Below are 18872 nucleotides of genomic sequence, written 5' to 3'. Positions count from 1 at the left end.
TAGATTTGCCATAGCTTTCCTCCCCAGGAGCAAGCGTCTTTTAATTTCTTGGCTGCAGTCCCCATCTGAGGTGATCTTTGAGCCCAGAAAAATAAAATCTGTCACTACCTCCATTTCTTCCCCATCTATTTGCCAGGAATTGAGAGGGCCGGATGCCATGATTTTGGTTTTCTTAATGTTGAGTTTCAAGCCAACTTTTGCACTCTCCTTCTTCACCCGCATCAAGAGGCTCTTTAGTTCCTCTTCACTTTCTGCCATTAGAGTGGTATCATCTGCATATCTTAGGTTGTTGATATTTCTCCCGGCAATCTTAATTCCAACTTTTGATTCATCTAGCCCTGCCTTTCTCATGATGTGCTCTGCATATAAGTTAAATAGGCAGGGCGACAGTATACAGCCTTGCCGGACTCCTTTTCCAATTTTGAACCAATCAGTGGTTCCGTGTCCAGTTCTCACTGTTGCTTCTTGACCCGCATATAGGTTTCTCAAGAGACAAATGAGATGGTCTGGTACTCCCATCTCTTTAAGAACTTGCCACAATTTGTTGTGATCCACACAATCAAAGGCTTTTGCATAGTCAATGAAGCAGAAGTAGATGTTTTTCTGGAACTCCCTAGCTTTCTCCATGATCCAGCGTATGTTGGCAATTTGATCTCTAGTTCCTCTGCCTCTTCGAAATCCTGCCTGTACTTCTGGTAGTTCTCGATCCACATACTGCTGGAGTCTAGCTTGTAGGATTTTAAGCATAACTTTACTAGCATGTGAAATGAGTGCAATGGTGCGATAGTTTGAACATTCTTTGGCATTGCCTTTCTTTGGAATTGGAATGTAAACTGACCTTTTCCAATCCTGTGGCCACTGTTGAGTTTTCCAAATTTGCTGGCAAATTGAGTGTAGCACTTTTACTGCATCGTCTTTTAAGATTTTGAATAGCTCAGCTGGAATACTGTCACCTCCACTAGCTTTGTTGTTGCTCAGATTTTCTAAGGCCCATTTCACTTCACATTCTAGGATGTCTGGTTCGAGGTCAATGACCATCTCATTGTGGTTATCTGGGATGTTAAGCTCATTCTTGTATAGTTCTTCTGTGTAGTTTTGCCATCTCTTCTTAATCTCTTCTGCCTCTGTTAGGTCTCTGCCATTTTGGTCCTTTATCATGCCCATCTTTGCAGGAAACGTTCCCTTCATATCTCCAATTTTCTTGAAGAGATCTCTGGTCCTCCCTATTCTGTTGTTTTCTTCTATTTCTTTGCACTGTTCATTTAAGAAGGCATTCTTATCTCTTCTAGCTACTCTCTGGAATTCTGCATTCAATTGGGTGTATCTTTCTCTTTCTCCTTTGCCTTTCGCTTCCCTTCTTTCCTCAGCTATTTGCAAAGCTTCCTCAGACAGCCATTTTGCTTTCTTGCATTTCTTTTTCTTTGGGATGGTTTTAGTTGCTACCTCTTGTACAATGTTGCGAACTTCCATCCATAGTTCTTCAGGCACTCTGTCTATCAGATCCAGTTCCTTAAATCTATTTGTCACCTCTACTGTATATTCATCAGGAATATGATTTAGTTCATACCTGAGTGGCCTAGTGCTTTTCCCTACTTTTTTCAATTTAAGCCTAAATTTTGCAACGAGAAGCTCATGATCTGAGCCACAGTCAGCTCCTGGTCTTGTTTTTATTGACTGTATACAGCTTCTCCATCTTTGGCTGCAGAGCACATAGTCAATCTGATTTCTATGTTGACCGTCTGGTGATGTCCATGTGTAGAGCCGTCTCTTGGGTTGTTGGAAAAGAGTGTTTGTTATGACCATTGTATTCTCAGTAATTGATAAAAATGTTGAATAGGAGAGAGCACAGACTTTGTGATACCACCCTTTGTGATAGTGTCCAAGCTGAAGGGCACTATTAATTAGCACACTTAGCACACAGTCATTCAATCAAAGATGAGTCCATCCAACAGTAGCATCATCTAACATCTTTACCATTTTATGAAGGAGAATATCATTTAAAAGGCTTTTCTGAGATCTGAAGTCTATGATATTCCCCTGATCTGAGAAGCTAGTAATTCTATCAAAGGAAATTAGGTTATTTTGGCATGAGTTGTTCATGAACAAATTCATCCTTCATTCTTGACTGAAGTATTGTATGTTTATTCAAATGTTCACAAGCATGTTGCTTATTATTTATTCAAAGGCCTTGTCCATTTCAAGCTAATAGCCATTTAAATCCCTGGGTACTCCTCTTCCTTCTTTTTGAAGATGAGGCTGACATTTGCTCTCCTTCAATTTTCTGAGATTTGGCCAGTCTGGAACAATTCAGAGATAAATGTAATCATCTCCGTTAGCTCCTTCAAACTTTGGGATATAACCCATTTTGCTCTGGGGAGCTTTAATTCACTTAACTTCATAAATTTTCTCTTAATATTTCCATGTCTATCCTAACTGGCATTTCTCTCCTTTTCCAGTTGTATAACTCTGATCAACCAGGGATTAATTTCCCTTTGGACAAAGGACAGACACAAAATAGGAATTAACAAATTCTACCTTCTCTCCATTCCCTAATCCTGTTTCACCACTGCCCCTTCACTATGGATCTACACAATAAGTCCAGATCTTTACATTTGTTCAGGCACTTGCTGAGCACTACACTGGGCTACAAAATTACTTCTAGCAATTATTGGGGAGGGAGAAGCTGGCAAACATGTGGAAGGAGTCCAAGATAAAGCAGCACTGCTCAGCTAACTAAGAGAATCAAAATAACTCATTCTAGTTGTGTAATTATTGATTTACTCCCCCTCACCTAAGGCACTGAATATGTTGCTTTTCTTAAAATTATATTTCAGCCAAATTATTCCCACACTGTGCCCTTTATGCAAAGGACATTTCCACTGGGTAAATGGAATATCTACCTAATTGCAGTTTCTAAATTTTTGCCCATGAGGTAATCTTAGTGGAGCAAAATCACATGCAAGATAAATGTAATCTATTTTTCAATGAGAATAATCATTTTTAGAATTACTTTTGGCAAGCACCATCCTTTAAAACAGGGGTTCCCAACAGGGGGTGTTCGCAGCCCCTGGGGGTGTGAGACAATATTCCAGGGATTGCGAAAACTTTGGTTTAGAAGTTTCAAAATTATAGCATATATGCATAATTTGTTATTTCGAACTTTTGTAAGAGGTGCGAGAATATATCAGAAGCATTCTAGGAGTGCAGGGTATAGAAAAGGTTGGGAGCCACTGCTTCAAAACGTTTCTACTAATGCAGCTTGGGACAGACATTATATGAAAGAAGCTTTCTGTGTGAAGAGAATGCCCTGTTTATTCATTCTTTAAGCATTAAAAGAACCATCAATTATTAAGAAATACTTTTTTCAAAAAAACAAAATTAAGGCTTTTTTAAAAACCTGATTTTAGACTAGCTCAGGTCTACATAATATTATGTGTGCCAATTGTCCTACTAGTTTTTAGGCATACTAATAAATTTCATTTCATAAGAAGCCATCTAATTTCTATCAATTGTCCCTATTTTTGTCTTTAATTATGTCTTGCCAGAACATTTTAAATATAAATGAGAATTATTAAATTTTGATTATCTTTTTAGGGCTTGGGAAAATGTTATCCTGCAGATATTTTGGACTACAAACTCATAATCCCTCATCATTGATCTTAATGGCTGATTACTATAAATCCCAATCTCAAACTTTTTGCCTTTGTGGATTGGCAGGGGGGGGGGAGAGGGGATAGTTCTGCACAGGCAATGGGCGTGTGTACACAGCTCCATTTGCGTGTACGGCAGGCACAGACACATGCCGCTTGTGCAAATGGAGCGCATGTGCTTGCCTGCTGCTCATGCAAGAGGGGAAGTGCAAGCATGCTTGCCCACCACTTCTGCAGCCCAGTTCTAATTAACTCAAGGCCTGCTAGTGTCACCCAGACACTTTGAATGGACAAAATTGTCTATTACTATACATGGAAATTAAAATTTAGAATGAATGTTGTTGGTAGCCAATTAATCTTTATTTTTTTCAAATTTGATGGGTGAGCTCTGAAAAGCATGTCTTAGATTAAAATGGATGCTACCAAGGTGCACAGCATTTTCCACCCCAGTCAAATCCAAAGGAATTGAGAAAATCTAATTGCAAGAACTTTTTCTTAGAAACTATTGAAATGTATATGAGAAAGAACTTATGTAGCAGAAGAATCTCTAGATCAGAGGTCACCAACCTTTCTCGGTTAGTGGACCAGAGGGAAAGGGAGGGGGAAGCATTTTAAGTACATGCACATGCATGCACACAGAGCTACATATACATGCGCAATGCAAATGGGGTGGCGCTAGCGCCCACGTGATACTTGCTAACCCTGCCCCATTCTCGATGCAGTGCCGTTTTTGCACCCCGCAGAGAGGCGGTGGCCTGTTTTTGTACCCCACGGTGCAGCAGCATCCCATTTCTGCACCCCGTGGGACAGCACCCCATTTCTGTGCCTCACGACATGGTGCCATCCCATTTTTGTATCCCATGGTGTGGCGGTGTCTTGGTTTTGTGTCCTGCAGTGCGGCTGCAGCCTATTTTTGTGCCCTGAGGCTGAGGCCCTAGTGCGAGTGGGGGTGTGTGAGTGCAAGCAGGGGTTCCATGGCTCATAGGTCAGGGATCCCTGCTCTAGGTGGTGAAAACTTTCCCTCCATTCAGAGGGCACCTGGCATTTGCCTAGCTTTCAGAACTGATTCCTTCATCTTATTTTTTATTTATGTAACATAGTGTACAGAGAAAACTGACCATTATAAGGAGTATGCAACAGTAAGAGATGAACCCCAAATCTAGGAATGAAATAGGGAATCTTCATCTCTGGATCAAAGGGCCAGGTTACTTATGGGGCTGCTTATTTCCAACTGAATCTGCCTATCACAAGATACCAGATAAGAGTAGCACACGCTAGCTTCCTTTAGTGTCTTCGCTGGGGGCATATTTTCTCTGTCACACTACCTACCCTCTTGAACACTTTGCAACCTAAGATTTGCTGGCCTTTAATAAGGCCTTGAAGAACTTGCTTATTTCCATCTATGGTGGTGCAATTAGTTGTTAGTTAACCAGAGTCACAATCTGAAAGGTGGGTGGCCATAAACCCTTAGTAACACACACACACACACATACACACACACACCTCTTTTGGAATCCCAGATTGAAGCTGGACCAATGCAGTTCAGTTTCAGTCCAGACTTCATCCTCTACAATATCTAGTCCAAATCTGTGCTTGGTGCATTTGGCTGCAATAGAGATACAGTTGGAGAACAGGTCCAAATTCTCAAGTAAGGGGGAAAGCTGGGGGGGGGAGGGAAGCAGCAGAAAAAGGTGTGGATTTCAAGTTCTATGACCAATGTTATGAGGTTATAATGTGATTTTGATTGGTTTAATGTAGCTGGTTTATTCTACTTGATGCTGTTTATTAGCTGTTTGGCTTGTTGTGTTAACTTTTCTGCCCTCAAAAAAAGGGATACTATTACTACAGATTTCAGCAGATTGTGTTTAAAAAATAATTATTAAAAGAATGTCATTTGGAAAGCCTGCACCAAATTAATTGAAAATTGGTAGGCTCAAATTTGCCATAAATGTCTAGTCCACTAGCTAATTTCATTCATCTATCTGAAAAATAGAAATGCAGCCATTTTCATTTTGTAATGTTATACAAAGTACAATTATATCCTGTTCTGGAATTGCAGCTTAGATTGGGCAATCTGTACTTTTATTAGAAAAAAAACAGGTCAAAATTCTAGATTGGATCATTGAATTAAATCTATCCATAGAATTATTTTTAAATTTTCATTTTTAATCTGAACAGGAGAAAAAATTGCTTTGTAAAACTGAGTACTTTAAAACATCCTTTAATGAGCCTCTTAAAGTTTTCAGGCATGAACAGCAACTCTCATGCACATGCCTAAGATCAGAATGTTAAAGTACCATGTAGAATATAAGATAATTTTGAATACTGATATTAGATTATTTTATCTTATCTTTATGATTTTTTTACTCAGGGGTGGACAAATTTCATCCAAACCACCATACGGCCCTTTTCATCATTGTGAGCTTTTGGATTTTTCAAGACCTCAACTTCAAAATTTAGTGGCAAAATGATTGTTATGGTTGCCATTATATGCTTTATTGTTAACAGGAGAACTCCAGATGAATTTAATAATTTATTTCTTCTTTCATCACACTAGTTATAAACATTGGCTCTGGGGCCATTTCCTAAAATGTACCAAAATGGACCAAAAGTTCGAACAGAAAGAAGTTACTGAAATTTTGTGTGTGTGTGTGTGTGTGTGTTTCATTAGAGAACAGACATCATTGGACAAATTCAAAGATGCCACAGTTTTCACAATAAAAATTTGGGCAGTCTTTTCCTAGTTTCATGTTTGCTAACTGTGGGGTTTTATTTACATATCATAACTCTTCTCCCTGCTAGATTTTTTCTGTAGCTTGAAGAACAAATAAACTAATAAAGATTGATGTTGAACTTAGATCCACCTTTTGATAAGCCATTCTTAAAGTGGTTTCTTGAGATGCATTTGCTGAGAGTCTAATTTGACAGAGGCTGAATACAAAACAACTCTTTTGTTTCCATGTCATGTTGCAGCTTTGAAGATGTGAAACGTTCAAATAAAAACTGCATCTAAACCAAGGTTAAGGATCAAGCTTCATTTATTAATATTGCCCCATGCTTTTTTCCAAATGTCTTAAATTCTATATAATTACATACTTTGCTCATGCAGGGCTAACAATTTTACCTCAAATTCTCATCGGTGTGGATATATAGTAAACGCACCAATTTAAAAATAGGGCTTTTGTGTTATTGCCAATGGTGATAGTACGGTGGAAAAAATAAATATTTACAGAAGCCCCACTAATCACAATTTGCAGTTTCAATTGCAAATATAGTACATCTTCCTATCTAAACATTTTTTGCAGGCAGCTTCCCTATCTTGTAATGGAAGCAGTGGTGGGATTCAGCCAGTTCGCACCACTTCGGCAGAACCGGTAGCTAATTTTTTGTTGCCCAGACCCAGAATGGACTTCCAGAAGCGGCATCCATACAGAGAACCGGTTGTTCATATATTTGAATCCCACCACTGAATGGAAGCAATGTCTGGCATTCTTTCCAATGTGTGCCTCAGCTATAGTCTTCACAGTGTTCCACATATAGAGGGAGGGAGGAAGGAAGGAAGAAGGAAGGTGACTTTGATATTGTTAGAGCAAAATCAGAGGAGGCATTAACTGTGTGAATAAAATTGGCTGCATTTTTTCATGATAAAAATATCAACAACAGGGATGTCATTAGAATTAGGGGTATGCAAAAATTCAGTTTAGAGATTCATTTTGTTGGTGATTTGATTGAACCTCCTAATTAAATTTCAGAATTAAATTTCAGTTCAATTTGTTGAATCACATGAAATGACTCAGAATTGAATTGGATAATTTGGATGCTTCTCTACATGTGCATAAATGTTTTTTTTTTAAATTGATTCAGAAATCTGAACTCAATCTGATTCAATAATTTAGTTCAAGTAACTGCACTCAAATTAGATACTTTTCTGAATGGGTTTCAAACTGGATTTTGAACACATGAAGTTGGGAAGGATATATTATTTTTTTCTTGCTGTAGTCCTAACAAAAAATCTTTTATTGCATTTCATGGTTAGATATTAGTAGTGCCTGAAAGTAAAATTATACGAGGGGGAAAAGAAAGCTCTTCTTTACTGCCCAATATCCTGAGACTGCTCAGAATCCCCTTTGTCTATTTACAACCTAACAAATATACTTTATGTGTTAGCTAGTTATGATCCCCTGTCTATTTAGTACAGTGGATATTTGAATTTAAGATCATGTTCTAGAAATATAGACAGTATTGGAAAATGGCTGCCAGGCACAGAGGGACTTGTGTGTGTGCGTGCATGTGTGTGTGTGTGTGTGTGTGTGTGTGTGTGTGTGTGTGTATGTGTATGAAACTTCTGCTAAAGCAGGGGTGTCAAACTGCCGGCCCGTGGGCCGGTTGCATCGTGCGGAGGCTGCACCCACCCCAGCTCTGGCAATGCAAAAAAAGTCACGATATGTTGTGACACGTCACGTGACGTGGCGCGTTTGACACCCATGTGCTAAAGTAAGGCAGCAAACCTACCATATTGATGTTCAGCACCACACTGGGACATTGGCTGGGCCAAATTTCACCTAAACTTGTTCGTATCCAATTGCAACTGCTTGCAACCAGGAAATATAACAGAATAACAGAATTGGAAGGGACCTTGGAGGTCTTTTAGTCCACACCCTGCTCAAGCAGGAAAGCCTATGATATTTCAGACTCTGTTATTAAAAATCTCCAGTTGGAGACAACTCCAAAATTGGAGATTTTGGATTTTCTGGAGGCAACTCTTTCCACTAATTGTTCTAACTGTCCTTGCATTCAGATATTCTAATAGCAGCAGAGCACTTCATCCACATGTTTCACTTCATAAAATCCTCCTTGGCCTACAAAATAATTGGATGGCCAAATATCTTGCTCATTTTCAAGAATCTTATATTGCACTGACAGCAACTGCGTGTGAACAATGAATAATTCCATGTACAAGTGGAGGCATGACCTTAACAGTGTGGCCTGTTCACATTATTCCAGATATTAATTTGAAAATATCGTTATTTGCTTTATTGGTTGGTATTAAAAAGTCAAATGGCTGACATTCTACCTTTTCAATATCCCTGGCATTTAATCTACTGCTATGCAGTTAAGAAGCTATGGCATTAAATAAGAAAGGGTAATTAGCCCATTTACTATTGCAAACTGCCATTGGTATAGTAGATTATCAGGACTATTTTGCTCCATGTCTTCCCTTCCATTTGAGGACATTGTTGTATGTGAAGGCCAATATCTTTGGGAGATATATCTTGATGCCTGGGTTGGACTATTTTCATTTAGACTATAGGTAGGAATAACAGGCAAGTTTGGCCTTGGAGTACAAAATGAAGCAGGGCACAGGCTGATAGAATTTTGTCAAGAGAATACGATGGTCATAACAAACACTCTTTTCCAACAACCCAAGAGACGGCTCTACACATGGACATCACCAGACGGTCAACATAGAAATCAGATTGACTATGTGCTCTGCAGCCAAAGATGTAGAAGCTCTATACAGTCAGTAAAAACAAGACCAGGAGCTGACTGTGGCTCAGATCATGAGCTTCTCGTTGCAAAATTTAGGCTTAAATTGAAAAAAGTAGGGAAAAGCACTAGGCCACTCAGGTATGAACTAAATCATATTCCTGAGGAATATACAGTAGAGGTGACAAATAGATTTAAGGAACTGGATCTGATAGACAGAGTGCCTGAAGAACTATGGATGGAAGTTCGCAACATTGTACAAGAGGTAGCAACTAAAACCATCCCAAAGAAAAAGAAATGCACGAAAGCAAAATGGCTGTCTGAGGAAGCTTTGCAAATAGCTGAGGAAAGAAGGGAAGCGAAAGGCAAAGGAGAAAGATACACCCAATTGAATGCAGAATTCCAGAGAGTAGCTAGAAGGGATAAGAATGCCTTCTTAAATGAACAGTGCAAAGAAATAGAAGAAAACAACAGAACAGGGAGGACCAGAGATCTCGTCAAGAAAATTGGAGATATGAAGGGAACGTTTCATGCAAAGATGGGCATGATAAAGGACCAAAATGGCAGAGACCTAACAGAGGCAGAAGAGATTAAGAAGAGATGGCAAAACTACACAGAAGAACTATACAAGAATGAGCTTAACATCCCAGATAACCACAATGAGATGGTCCTTGACCTCGAACCAGACATCCTAGAATGTGAAGTGAAATGGGCCTTAGAAAATCTGAGCAACAACAAAGCTAGTGGAGGTGACAGTATTCCAGCTGAGCTATTCAAAATCTTAAAAGACGATGCAGTAAAAGTGCTACACTCAATTTGCCATCAAATTTGGAAAACTCAACAGTGGCCACAGGATTGGAAAAGGTCAGTTTACATTCCAATTCCAAAGAAAGGCAATGCCAAAGAATGTTCAAACTATCGCACCATTGCACTCATTTCACATGCTAGTAAAGTTATGCTTAAAATCCTACAAGCTAGACTCCAGCAGTATGTGGATCGAGAACTACCAGAAGTACAGGCAGGAGTTCGAAGAGGCAGAGGAACTAGAGATCAAATTGCCAACATACGCTGGATCATGGAGAAAGCTAGGGAGTTCCAGAAAAACATCTACTTCTGCTTCATTGACTATGCAAAAGCCTTTGATTGTGAGGATCACAACAAATTGTGGCACGTTCTTAAAGAGATGGGAGTACCAGACCATCTTATTTGTCTCTTGAGAAACCTATATGCGGGTCAAGAAGCAACAGTGAGAACTGGACACGGAACCACTGATTGGTTCAAAATTGGAAAAGGAGTCCGGCAAGGCTGTATACTGTCGCCCTGCCTATTTAACTTATATGCAGAGGACATCATGAGAAAGGCAAGGCTAGATGAATCAAAAGTTGGAATTAAGATTGCCGGGAGAAATATCAACAACCTAAGATATGCAGATGATACCACTTTAATGGCAGAAAGTGAAGAGGAACTAAAGAGCCTCTTGATGCGGGTGAAGAAGGAGAGTGAAAAGGTTGGCTTGAAACTCAACATTAAGAAAACCAAAATCATGGCATCCAGCCCTCTCAATTCCTGGCAAATAGATGGGGAAGAAATGGAGGTAGTGACAGATTTTATTTTTCTGGGCTCCAAGATGACCTCAGATGGGGACTGCAGCCAAGAAATTAAAAGACGCTTGCTCCTGGGGAGGAAAGCTATGGCAAATCTAGACAGCATACTAAAAAGCAGAGACATCACCCTGCCAACAAAAGTGCGTATAGTCCAGGCCATGGCTTTCCCAGTTGCAATGTATGGCTGTGAAAGCTGGACCATAAGAAAGGCTGAGCGCAAAAGAATTGAGGCCTTTGAACTATGGTGCTGGAGAAGACTCCTGCGAGTCCCTTGGATTGCAAGGCGTTCAAACCTGTCAGTCCTAGAAGAGATCAACCCCGACTGCTCTTTAGAAGGCCAGATCCTGAAGTTGAAACTTAAATACTTTGGCCACCTAATGAGAAGGAAGGACTCACTGGAGAAGGGCCTAATGCTGGGAAAGATTGAGGGCAATAGAAGAAGGGGACGACAGAGAATGAGATGGCTGGATGGAGTCACTAAGCAGTAGGTGTGAACTTAAATGGACTCCAGAAGATGGTAGAGGACAGGAAGACCTGGAGGAACGTTGTCCATGGGGTCGCGATGGGTCGGACACGACTTCGCAATTAACAACAACAGGAATTCTTAATGATTTTGCTTAAATTTCCATTAAGAGATAAACTTTTCTGAAGCTTGGAACTGCACTTAATTTCAGACATGGACCAGAATACAGTTACTATTCCACTTCTGAACTTCTCTGAGTTTTACAGTGTATTTTTTCTCCATTATGTTTTTTCTGCTATGAGTGAAAAATGGCTAAAAATACAGATGCATCTATCTGATACAAACACAATTCACATCTTTATCTTTTTAGAATGCATCAATTCTAGCTAGAGTACAGCTGTCATGTAAAAATTCATGCTCTAGATTAGCAAGGAGATATACAGGTAGTCTTGACTTACAACCTTTCATTTAACACTAATGGGTTTACTTAATGAATGCTGTAAAAAATGATCATAAAATCAGATCTGAGGATACAATGACTCGATTTAAGACAGCACTGAGTTAATACAGTAATTCCAATCCCAAATATGGCCGCAAAGTAAGGATTATCTGTACTGCTAGTTGTTGCAATTATTCTGTCTCTGCATTCTAATTAAAAGAAAAAAGACACATTAATTCTACTATACTTCCCTTGCTTTTGGTTAATAATGTTCCTACATTTGTGTTCCTACATTCCATTTTATGACCTACACACGAGGCTCAAAACAGAATTACAATCCACTAATACGTACAATGTAACCCATAGTATAGAAATAATTACTACTGCTAAATTCAGTGCTAACTGTATTTTGAATGTATGCATGCAGTAAGTTGGTTAATTCTAACTTTCTTCAATTTGGTGTCCTCCAGACATTTTGGACTATAATTTCCATAATTTTCAGCCAATGTGGTCAATGCTGACTCCTTTTTAAAAAATTGCCTAGGAAAAGATGGAAGGAAGCAGAAATGCATTTAGTTCAAACCTTACAGTCTGCATAAATGTTACATTTGAAAAAAAATGCTATGTAATCCAAATAATTGGTAACGTAGAGCAGGGGTCCCAATCCCTGGTCCACGGCCCATTGATAGGCTGTTTAGAACCGGGCTGCGGAAGCGTTGGGCAAGCATGTGTGTGTGTGTGCATGCAACTGCATTTGTTAAAGCAACACATGCACACGTGAAACCATCTCCTCCCTGCCTGCTGCCACTGTCTCCTCCAAGCTGGAAAGGCTGGGGAACTATGAATTAGGGTACTGAAGACTTCTAGTGTTTGCATGATTATTAACCTTCTTTAATATAATATTATAAAAGGTTTTGGTGACATACTGTGCAGTTAATTAGGATATTCAAACAATTACAGTTTTGCCTATTTGGAATTCCACAACCCAGGTGAGGAGGTCATTGACACTTAATGCAGTGATCCTGACCTGATTGGAATAGAAGTGAGCAAAGAAGACAATCAGCCACATTGCTATATAACAGTGGTTCTCAACCTGTGGGTCGGGACCCCACTTGGGTCGAACGACCATTTCACGGGGGTCGCCAAACAATGCAGTCTGCCATTTTTTCCCCTTTTCCTTAGCTGTGCTACTCCCTTTTATTCTATTGGCTTTTGAAAGCCAATAGAATAGACTCTCTTGAATAGAGTCTAATTCTATTGGCTTTCAAAAGCCAATAGGAATTGTCCAGGCTGTCTCTGCCCTGCTGAGCCCGCCAACAGTCCCATTCTGCAAACGGTGCTGCACCAGTTGAGTAGTCCTCGACTTACGACCGGTTGAGTAGTCCTCGACTTACGACCGGTTGTGGGGTCGCGGCATTAAAAAGGTTGAGAACCACTGCTGTATAAGCTTTAGATCAGTGCTTCTCAACCTTCTGTTCACCATGGATCCCTTTTAAATACCTTTTGTGACCACTGACTCTGATCACAGACCCACAAGACTTAATTCAAGATTTAAATCATAACATTTGTTCAAGCCTTTGTGGACTTCCTGTGATGACATTGCAGCCTCCCCAGGGGTCAACAGACCCCAGATTGAGAACCACTGCCCTAGATCATTCATTCTCAATCTTGGACTTCCAGATGCTGTTTGACTAGAATCCTAATACCCTGGTAGAGATGATGCAGTTATAATCCTGTTCTAGACATTCAATATTAGGAAAGGTTTTTCTAGAGGAAATAATCATATAATAATCACCCTAGAGAAAATTTATTTTGATTTACAGTCACCCATGGCGACACTAGGGGCTAGAAAAATCCAATTCTACAAAACTTTAGCATTTTGATTAAAAAATATTCGTATGTGCAGAGTGGTGGGGATGATGAGGAAAGTGATTCAAGATTGAGGAAAGATTGACAAGGGAGGACCCTGGAATGTCCTCTACAGATGGAGATGTAGATAGTAATAATGATAATAAAGTTGTGCCTAAGTTTTCAGGGAAAGGCCTTTTATGGCACCTAATTAGCAAATAGGAAATGTCTAAATCATTTTTACTACCTTAATGCTTTCCACATAAGTTAGACCACAATTCTTCAAATTTAATCATGTTATCTGAGAGTTATAGAATTTGCAATTTAACACGTGTCGAACACAGTCACAGGAAAGACTAGCACAAACCACCACATTAGAGCTGATAAGCTTGATACATATACAGCTGAGCTTATAAACCACAGTACTGCTTGTCTGTGTGCCTCTTAATTCTTCTGTTCATTTGTCCCTTTATTTGCCTGGCTAGGTTTTCTGAGAAGGAAATTATTTCTGATAATTATTTTCTCTGGAATCTCAGGATATAATAATTGAATTAAATCATATCATCTTATTTAAGCATTTGTCATTTGCTCTCTGGGACTATCAAATTCAATATCCTTAGTCTATTAATAACTTAACATAATAAGTTTAAATCAGACTGTAATTTGAGGGAGGGAGGGAGAGAGGGAGAAAGGAAGGAATACATAAGTATCCATTATTTATTTGTTTGTATGTTCATTAATCATTTATGTATTTATTTATTTAAAATTTTCCATACTACTTTCTATTAAAATATATCTTGAAGCTATAGATAGATAGACAGATAGATAGATATAGATAGATAGATAGATAGATAGATAGATAGATATAGACAAACAGACAAACAGACAAATCTTAAGCACACAGTAACTAAACAGAAAACTGAATGCAATTCTACTTGAGGCATAAAAGGGAGAATTTAGTTTTTCTATGTTTCTTCAGGACAAGCTACTTCAGTTCTCTCTTGTACATTGTGTCATGTTTGATTGTGTAACAGCATATGGTATTATATCCGGTATTCTCCATGTGACTATGAAGAAAACTTATGGGTGGGACACATATAAAAGTTCAAATTAACTGATTTTTATTGCTTAAAGCCTATGCATAGGAATCTTCTCAACTAATGGTCAGCAGCTGGTTACAACCAGATATGTGTCAATGGCATTCAGATGACCTTTTCCAGCTGCTTAATGTACTTGTTAAATAGGAGAGGAAAGAGCATGGAGCCTTGAGACAAACCATAAGGCAGAGACTGTGGACTAGATCTCTCTCTCACCAACAATGAAACTGGCCCTGGAGGAAGGAGGAAAATTAGCACAACATAATACCTCAAACCCCAAGCCAGGGACAAAAATATTTTTCAATTAATTTGACCTTGGAGTAACTTTTGCTCAGAGCTCTTTGTGCAATCACTGTCCTACTTTACAAATGTAAGGTCATTACATCTTCACTAAATATCTAAATATACTGATCGCTTAGTTTTCACAGGGACACAATTCTAAAGCTTAACTCTCCATTTTGATTCTTTGTTCCTACATAGTTGATCCTCGGAAATATAAGAAGCATGCCATTTAGAAATAAATAAAGAACATGAGCCTCTGTCAGAATATAGTTAATCTATTGAAATTCCATATAGGTAAAATGTGTTGCAAATCTTTTTCAAAGGACCAAACAGCTCTTATTGCATGCCTATATTCCAAAATGATACTTTCAATTATGGAAATATTGCTTCATTTGTGTAACTTATATGGAATCAGAAGTCATGAGAGCTGAAAGTGAGATTTGAAAATTCTTTCTGGTTGTCTCTTTTTTTCTTCTATAGGATAACGATTATGTTATCCAATAAGACTCAAAATCACAGACTGATCCAGAAACAAAAAAGAAAGAAATTGTGATTGCTGTTACATTTTGAATGTAAGTACAGTCATATTGGCTGCATTTGCTTATTGTTCAATGTGTCTTATGCGTATTCTCTTGCTGGATTGCCTTTCAAATTTGTGGTATATGTGGCAGCTTTTTCCAATTTATGTTCTTGAAACGTGGAACAGATTTCGCAGAAATACATTCAAACCTAAGAGTGACTTTGCTGGCTGGGGAATTCTGGAAGTTGAAGTCCACACATTTTAGACTTGCCAAGGTTGAGCAACACTGAATTAGATACTGATATATACAAATCAGGATATGCTTTTAATCATAATGAGGGTGGCTATTTTAAATATTTAACAATATGCTTACATTTTTCCTCTTTTGTAGACTTATCTGTTCCTTCCATCTTAGGGAAAGGGTCTGACTGGTTTACTCTTCTTTTGCTCATTCTGTCAATATCATTTTCTCAGTCTCTCAGGGTTTTCTTTTTGCTATTTGCTCATGAGAAGACTGTCTTCTGTTACCCAAATTATCAGCAAAAAGAACAGTTGGGCATCTGATTGAACAATAAAGAACTGTAATAAAAACTATACAATTGTGCCTTCAAGTCAGTTTTGACTCAAGGTGACTTTATGTCCATGCAGTTTTCCTGGGTTTCTGTTGCTTTCTTCCTAAGGCTGAAAAGATATGACTGGCCCAAAGTCATCTAGCTGGCTTTGTGCTTAAGAAGGATTTAGAACTCAAGTATCTCTGCTATTGGTCTATGATTGTGGTGGCGAACCTATGGCACGCGTGCCACAGGTGGCACGCAGAGCCCTCTCTGTAGGCATGTGTGCCGTTGTCCCAATCCTAGGCCTTCAGCTGGGTTTTATAAAACCTTTCTGCTTTAGGCCTCCCCTGCCGTGTGCAAAAAAAAAAAAAAGGTTCAATCAATCAATTTCAATTTCTTGTGGGGAAAAAAAAGATCTCACAAAGTTGGAATGATTGATTAAATTTTTTAGTTCCACTCAGTCTGCTGTTACCACTGCAGCCACACCCACCCTATGGGCCACACCCACCCAATGAGCCACACACACCCAGCATCTGATGATACATAAGTGGGTTTTGGGCTGCTGTTTGGGCACTTCGTCTCTAAAAGGTTCGCCATCGCTGGTCTATGACATTAACGATCAAGCCAAAGGGGCTTTCATAACAACAGCAGTAGCACTTAGATTATATACCACTTCACAATGCTTAATAGCCTTTCTAAGCTATTTACAGAATCAGCATATTGCCCCCAACAATCTGGGTCCTCCTTTTACTAACCTTGGAAAGATGGATGGCTGAGTCAATCTTCAGCCTGTGAGGAGTGAACTCCTGGCAATGAGCTGAATTAGCCTTGTTTGTGTCCAGAGCCTGCAGAAGCAGGCTCGGGACGTTGCTATGGTCCCAGGTTGCTGCAAGCTGCCCGGAACCAGACAGCGTGGTGCCAGCCTCGCGCACACGCGCGAGGCGTGAAAACGCACTAATCAGCTCCATCGATTTTGCCCGGGGATCCGGGCATACTTAAGAGGCCTGCGAGCCTCTTAGCGTCTGTTGGGTGTTGGAACGAAGTGAATAAAGAGTTCAACTGTTTAAAGATGAGTCTCCAGGCCTCTGATTTCTCAAAGGACTTAACAAGCCTGCAATACTGCATTCTATCCACTGTGCCACCACATTATTCTGTAGCCACCACCTGCTCCATAATAATGAATTAGGAGCCTTAGAGCGTATCTTTCACATCAGAGCAGTAAAACACTTGCAATTTTGTCTACTGTGGTATAATTATTTTCCTATTTAAATGATAGTAATTGCTTTTTTATTTATTTATTTTATTTTATTTATTTATATGCCGCCCAATCCCAAAGGACTCAGGGCGGCGTACAAAATTAAAACAATCATCGAGAATAAAACAATAAAATAATTCAATCATACCGCAAGTCCGATCATGTCCCGGCCCCCCCTGGGGACATCAGCCCCAGGCCTGCCGGAACAGGAGAGTTTTAACGGCTTTCTTAAAGGCCGGCAGGGTGGGAGTTGTTCGAACCTCAGGGGGAAGTTGATTCCACCAGGTCGGAGCCACCACAGAAAAGGCCCTTCCCCGAGGGCCCGCCAGCCGACATTGTCTGGCCGACGGGACCTGAAGGAGGCCCAATCTATGGGACCTCACCGGTCTCTGGGAACTGTGCGGCAGTATGCGGTCCTGTAAGTAACCTGGCCCTATGCCATGAAGGGCTTTAAAGGTGATAACCAACACCTTGAATTGCGTCCGGAGACCCACAGGAAGCCAGTGCAGCTCGCGGAGGATAGGTGACACGTGGGCGTACCTTGGCGCGCCCACAATCGCTCTCGCGGCTGCATTCTGAACCAACTGCAGCCTCCGAACGCTCTTCAAGGGTAGCCCCATGTAGAGCGCATTACAGTAATCCAGTCTTGAGGTGACGAGGGCATGAGTGACTGTGAGTAAAGCCTCTCGGTCCAGATAAGGCCGCAACTGGTGCACCAGGCGAACCTGGGCAAAGGTCCCCCTGGCCACAGCTGATAGATGTTGTTCCAAATTTAGCTGTGAGTCCAGGAGGACACCCAAGTTGCGTGTCTGCACTGAGGGAGGTAAATTTGCCCCCCCCCAGGACTAATGATGGACCATCCAGTTGACCTTTGGGAGGCAAGACCCAGAGCCACTCGGTCTTGTCAGGGTTGAGTCTAAGCCTGTTCACCCCCATCCAGACCCTCACATCTTCCAGGCACCGGCACATCACATCGACTGCTTCACTGAAAGGACACGGGGTGGAGATATATAATTGGGTATCATCCACATACTGATGATACCTCACCCCGTGTCACCGAATGATCTCACCCAACGGTTTCATGTAGATGTTAAAAAGGAGGGGGGACAGGATTGAGCCCTGAGGCACCCCATGATCGAGGCGCCTAGGGGTCGATCTCTGTCCGCCCGCCAACACCAACTGCGACCTGTCAGAGAGGTAGGAGGAGAACCACTGCAATACGGTGCCGCCCACCCCCACCTCTCTGAGACAACACAGAAGGATACCATGGTCGATGGTATCGAAAGCTGCTGAGAGGTCAAGAAGCACCAGGATAGAGGAGTGACCCCTATCCTGGGCTCGCCAGAGGTCATCGGTCAGTGCGACCAAAGCAGTCTCAGTGCTGTAGCCGGGCCTGAAACCAGATTGAAAAGGGTCCAGATAATTAGTTTCATCCAAGGATTGCAAGAGTTGGGACGCCACCACCTTCTTTACAACCTTCCCCACAAAGGGGAGGTTGGAGACAGGATGAAAGTTCTTCAAAACAGCTGGGTCCAGGGAAGGCTTCTTGAGGAGGGGCCTCACCACCGCTTCCTTTTAAAGGTTGCGGGAAAGACCCCTCCATCAAGGAGGCATTGATTATTGCCTGGAGCCAGCCTCGTGTCACCTCCCTACTGGCAGAAACCAGCCAGGAG

This window comes from Crotalus tigris, unplaced genomic scaffold (genome assembly GCF_016545835.1).
Source record: "Crotalus tigris isolate CLP2741 ecotype Arizona unplaced genomic scaffold, ASM1654583v1 scf7180000017546.9332058, whole genome shotgun sequence".
NCBI classification, from domain to species: domain Eukaryota; kingdom Metazoa; phylum Chordata; class Lepidosauria; order Squamata; family Viperidae; genus Crotalus; species Crotalus tigris.
The sequence above is the reverse complement of the archived record's forward strand: the minus strand, read 5'-3'. Positions refer to the sequence as shown.